The following is a 6,172-nucleotide window of genomic DNA, read 5'->3' as shown; positions in this document are numbered from 1 at the left end:
TTATGTGCGTGTGTGTGTTCTACATTGTCAACCACAGATCCCTTTTAGTAGTGAGATCTCTGGAAATATTATTATTTAGGTTAAATTAATGTCAATGGAAAAAGAGGCTTTAAATGATAGTTAAGAAGGCAGATTTTGGAGCCGGAATGCCTAGATCTGAATCTTGGCTCTGCCACGGATGAGCCATATGACCATGTCGCTTTATCTCTCTGTTTCCCCATCAGTATAATGAGGATAATAAATACTTACCTCATAAGGTGGTCATACATTAAAAGCGTTAATATACGCAGAGCACTTGGAAAAGTGCCTGGAACAGGCAAGCACTTAAATGTTAGCTAATGTAATTATTGAAAAGCTAGGATATGCTTTTGATGGTGGTTTCTCAAATGCACCTTATATAAAGAAGAGATAAACATTTTGCTGTATGTGATTATGACAGAAGTGTGTCATCCTCATTATCAAAATGGTCTATATTATCTTACTGTGATTAGGTCTAAATTTAAATTTCTTCAGTCAGAACAGAATAAGCTCTTCAAAGTCCAAAGTTAGTTTGAAAGCCATCTTAATCATATAACATGTCTACCCAAAATTGAAGAGCTGTTGATATTTGTTTCCTTATCTGAAAAACAGTCACAATAATATCTACTTCTATGTTTGATGTTGATCTGCTAGAATTAAATATGATAATGCACTCAAAGTGATGCCCTTATGCCTAACTTAATATTCTATTGGCTATTGTTACTATCATCCACCATTTTCAAATGGTCTCGACTTATTCTGCTTAACATTTGTGAATAATTGTGAGACTATGGCTGTTGAATCTAAGAGTCAAGACTTTAACTTTCCTGTTGTGATCTAGTATAACAACAATGCAGTCAGGGGCACTTCTTTTGCCCTTTGATGAGGCTGGGCTATAAAATCCTTAAATATACTAATAACAGGAGGAAAATATTTTTCAGAGTCTGACTTTCTGCTCCTATATTTATTTCTTTTGAAACAAGAGAAGAGACAGGTCCTTGATTAATTTATTATTGTCTGATAGTTATTTAAAATAGTGCTTTCATGTTTCTATTTCTCACACTTCCTGCTTTTTCCATTTTTTCCCAAAACTGTTCAGTTGGATAGTAGAGCTAAATTCTTAACTTGATGATAGTTGTAATTTTCAGGTGTAAAACTTTTGCATCTGTTACAAATCAGACTAGTGGCTGTTTTCTTCTCACAGTCCCAGTTTTAGTCTCTTTATCTTCCCAGGTTTTATTGTTTCCTCTATATGTTAAATATTTTACACCACGGTGTATATATAATTTTGGAATCCTTTTATTTAATTCACCTGAAGTGTTTGACATTATTTGATTTTAACTATATAAGATTAGCACAATAAACTTCTTTTATAACAATTTTTCCATAAAAAATCCAGAATTGTCACTTACAAAGTAGCACTATTGATGTCTTTGTAGGCATTTTTCAGTCAAGTCCTATATTTCCAAATTAGTCCTGCTATTAAAAGTAAAAGCTCTTTTAGAGCAAATGTGTAACATTAAAAAAGCATCTACACTATGACCAAAATGTCTAGTTCCAACTCAAGAAAAGCACTGACAATTCTCATTAGGAGTATTTTTTTTTAATGTTACACAATTTCTCAATGGAAGGACACATAAAAATATACAGCTGAAACATTTATTCAGGCTTATAATTCATGCAAAAGATCTTGCTGAGAAAATCAAGAAAATATATTTCCCCTCCCATTTTTGTAATTTAGCTCCATTTGAATCGTTTGAAGATAGGTTTAAAAAAAAAATCAAATGTGGAATAAGACTAAATTTGGAAAAGCAGAATTTAAAATATGCTTTTCTCTCTTTTTAAATACTGAAGTGATAGTGCTGTTACCATGAAGAACCAAGAAAACATTTGTTTTAGCACATCATATGCTACAATGGGGTGATTGCAGGAAAGTAGGAGAGGTGAGTGTTCCCAGAGCAGAAGCTCCACTTGCACTTAGAGAAAGAATCTGCTGTGAACTGTCTGCTGGTGCGGGTTGAGGAGAGGGCTTGGAACATCAAGAGCTACTTACTTACTGTCTCCAATACTCGGTTTCTTCAAAGTGAAGAGGTTTCAATACAATAATAGTAGGTCAACACTGCTTTTACAGACAATATTAAAACATAATCTCAAACTCAAGGAAACTTTTATGTAAATGATTTTTTTAACCCCCTCAAATTTAAAATTCAACTCTATTTTTATTAGATGGGATCCTGGCTAGTTTCCACTTCCTGAGGTTTTTTTTATTCTGTGTTTATTTTTAAGACTAATTATCCTCACCTACATAAACTTCCTGGTTTTCAGAATATTTAATTGGCTGGTCACTGTCTCTGTTCTACAGATGACAGTTACCTAACATGCATCATCAAAGGGACCCAAAATTCAGACCAGATGACATCTACTAGAGAGTACAGGAGGAACCGAAGCATTAAATTGTGGCAGTACCAGCCAACATGTGTAGCTCATCATGGCAAACAAGTGCTCAGCCAATGGAGTTGTGTGTTGTCACTGTGACCCATAACTGTTGGAAGAGTTCCAGAAATGACATAAGGAATTCTACATAGAGCAGGTGGCAGGTGGGCACCCAAGGTAGGTTAAGTGAATGTATGACTTAGGAAGTTGAATAAGTTACAGACTGGCATAATTTGGATATATAGTAAATTTAAAAGATTACTTGTATTTACGTTCTCATGATTTAGAAATTGATGTGGAGCTTATACAAACAAACTGGATTTCAAGTGCCGTAAACTGCATGAGCTGCTTGTAAATTTTGAGGATTAATCCTTTGTCAGTTGCTTCATTTGCAAATATTTTCTCCCATTCTGAGGGTTGTCTTTTGGTCTTGTTTATGGTTTCCTTTGCTGTGCAAAAGCTTTGAAGTTTCATTAGGTCCCATTTGTTTATTTTTGTTTTTATTTCCATTTCTCTAGGAGATGGGTCAAAAAGGATCATGCTGTGATTTATGTCATACAGTGTTCTGCCTATGTTTTCCTCTAAGAGTTTGATAGTGTCTGGCCTTACATTTAGATCTTTAATCCATTTTGAGCTTATTTTTGTGTATGGTGTTAGGGAGTGTTCTAATCTCATACTTTTAGATGTACCTGTCCAGTTTTCCCAGCACCACTTATTGAAGAGGCTGTCTTTTCTCCACTGTATATTCCTGCCTCCTTTATCAAAGATAAGGTGACCATATCGACCCAGCAATCCCAGTACTGGGCATATACGCTGAGAAAACCATAATTCAAAAAGAGTCGTGTACCATAATGTTCATTGCAACTCTATTTACAATAGCCAGGACATGGAAGCAACCTAAGTGTCCATCATTGGATGAATGGATAAAGAAGATGTGGCACATATACACAATGGAATATTACTCAGCCATAAAAATAAATGAAATTGAGTTATTTTTAGTGAGATGGATGGACCTAGAGTCTGTCATACAGAGTGAAGTAAGTCAGAGAGAGAAAAACAAATACCGTATGCTAACACATATATATGGAATCTAAGAAAATAAAAGTACATGAAGAACCTAGGAGTAAGATGGGAATAAAGACACAGACTTACTAGAGAATGGACTTGAGGATATGGGGAGGGGGAAGGGTAAGCTGTGACAAAGTGAGAGAGTGGCATGGACATATATACACTACCAAACATAAAATAGATAGCTAGTGGGAAGCAGCCGCATAGCACAGGGAGATCAGCTAGGTGGGTTGTGACCACCTAGAGGGGTGGGATAGGGAGGGTGGGAGGGAGACGCTAGAGGGAAGAGATATGGGGACTTATGTATATGTATAACTGATTCACTTTGTTATAAAGCAGAAACTAACACACCATTGTAAAGCAATTATACTCCAATAAAGATGTTAAAATAAATAAATAAATAATAAAGTGCTGTAAGCAATTAACTTTCAGATAAGATCTGCCTTCTTTTTATCACAAATTCAGAATTCCAGGATAATTTTTGTCTTTTTTACATAAAGGAAAATAATGGTAATTGTATACCTTAAAGGTAATAACAAAATCTTTAATATTTGTCTGTTAAAAAGTAAAATGATAAGGTAGAACCAGGAGATACACATTGGCAGGAGATATTCCTATACCTTCAATCTGAATCATCTGAATAAAAGAAAATTTCACATCCCTTTAGATTTCACAAGCTCAAGGAAATGTGAAATATCTGACATTTTCACCTTAGTGTTTTCACACATAAAAGAGACACCTTTCAAGGGTAAGTAGCAAACTTGCTTTTTTCCTGTTGAAAGCTACTTTTGCAACTCAAAGGGCAAATAAGGAAAAAATGTTGCTCTAGAACTTTCTGAAATGCTACAACTCACACATGCAGTAAACTCCTGTTCTACTCACTGTGTCTGCACGTGACCCAAATCAGAATCTTAGTTGCTGAACTGCTGAGAATTTAGAAATTATCCCTTCTAACCAGTCTATCATATAGGTGAAAATCAGAAAAGGTGTAAAACTTGTGCATTGACGGAGTTCAATTCTTTCAGTCTTAGTTACTACACATTTAGTTGTCACTTAAATTTAATTGGCTAAAATTAGGCCCCTTATTTTCATTGAAACTATGCAAAGTTTTTATTCTGCAGCAGCTACTTCATTCACTCCGGCTGTGACACTTTGTAAGTGAAAGTCAAGGTGACTTTTGCATATATGCGTATTACTATTTAAAAATAAATTCAGAGGCAAGGTGAGGCTGAGATTTGTGGCCTATTAGATGTTGAAGATAGAAAATTTGGTGCATTTCTAAGCAAGAGCTAGGTCCTGTGGCAGCATAAAAGGCACTTAGGGAAGCAGCGAAAAAGGGCTAGAAAACTGCAGAAGGCCTTCAACACCAGAAAGAGGAGGACAGATTTAAAACACTAGTCAGCAAGGAAATGGTGACAGGGATTTGAGAACGTAGAGATTATGTTTAGTGTGGTGCCGTTAGGGAGAGCATTTTGGCAGCGGTGGGTAGAGTAGAATGCACAGGAGGGAGACAGGGATACAAAATGTTGTATCGACTGGGTAGGGCTTCCACGTCAGGCACTGGTTTCTGACAGACTGACGCTTGGAATGCAAGCTGAGTAAGCGTAAGTTCCGACCTCCCGCTTCTATCAGGACTTGAGCACCAACCACATCCTATCCTGTAGAAGCACCACCGGCAGCTGCTTGGTAGCTGCTTCCCAGGGATCCGAGCTCTGGCTCCACAGGCTCCGTGTCTCAGTTCCTGCACTTCCGGCAGCAGCCAGGTGGCTCCCCTCCCCAGAGGTCTGAACACCACCTCTATGATAATCTCTCCCTGAAGCTCCTTGGCTCTGATACTCCCAATCTCTGCCTTTTTGTTCCCTTAGACCTAGTTGGAGCTGTCTCTGCGGTTACCATTTCTGGATGACCTCAGTATCCTCTTGGTGCTTTTTTAGGCCTTCAGAGCATGTGTAAGCTGATCTCTATACTAAATCCCTCTACTGCAACACCTTAGTGCAGTTTCCATTTTTCTGCTGGACCCTGACAGACAGAATGAGGGTGAGCGGTGTATAATCTATGTAGACAACATGGCAGGAGCAGTGCACCATAGAAGCGTGGGCATGGTCAGGGAAGATAAGTAGTTAGATGTGATCAGACCACATAGCTGAACATGAGATGTCCTGAAAATTACGCTGGGAAAAATTAGGGTGGGATTTTAGTAACATAGAGGCCCGCGTACCACACACACACACACACACACACACACAAATATATATATATGTGTGGAGTGTTTGCTTCAGCAGCACATATTCTAAAATTGGAATGATACAGAGAAGATTAGCATGGCCCCTGTGTAAGGATGACATGCAAATTCGTGAAGCATTCCATATATATATATATATTTTTTTCGGTATGCAGGCCTCTCACTGTTGTGGCCCCTCCCATTGCGGAGCACAGGCTCCGGACGCGCAGGCTCAGCGGCCATGGCTCATGGGCCCAGCCGCTCCGCGGCATGTGGGATCTTCCTGGACCGGGGCACGAACCCGTGTCCCCTGCATCGGCAGGCGGACTCTCAACCACTGTGCCACCAGGGAAGCCCCATTCCATATTTTTGATATTAATAATAAAGACATGGCATTTGTTGAGTGTTAAAAATATATATAGAGAGAAAGAC

At 38.1% G+C, this 6,172-nt stretch overlaps 1 non-coding gene across 1 annotated transcript; it reads left to right on the top strand.

Moving 5' to 3' along the window:
• The first annotated feature begins 5,785 nt into the window (after positions 1-5,785).
• LOC131759074 (U6 spliceosomal RNA) lies at positions 5,786-5,892 on the top strand. The gene has a single exon (XR_009336402.1). It is a non-coding gene; the product is annotated as a U6 spliceosomal RNA (small nuclear RNA).
• The last annotated feature ends 280 nt before the right edge of the window (positions 5,893-6,172 follow it).

This window comes from Kogia breviceps, chromosome 6, assembly GCF_026419965.1.
Source record: "Kogia breviceps isolate mKogBre1 chromosome 6, mKogBre1 haplotype 1, whole genome shotgun sequence".
Classification (NCBI taxonomy): domain Eukaryota; kingdom Metazoa; phylum Chordata; class Mammalia; order Artiodactyla; family Physeteridae; genus Kogia; species Kogia breviceps.
This window is presented reverse-complemented; position numbering and strand designations above follow the sequence as displayed.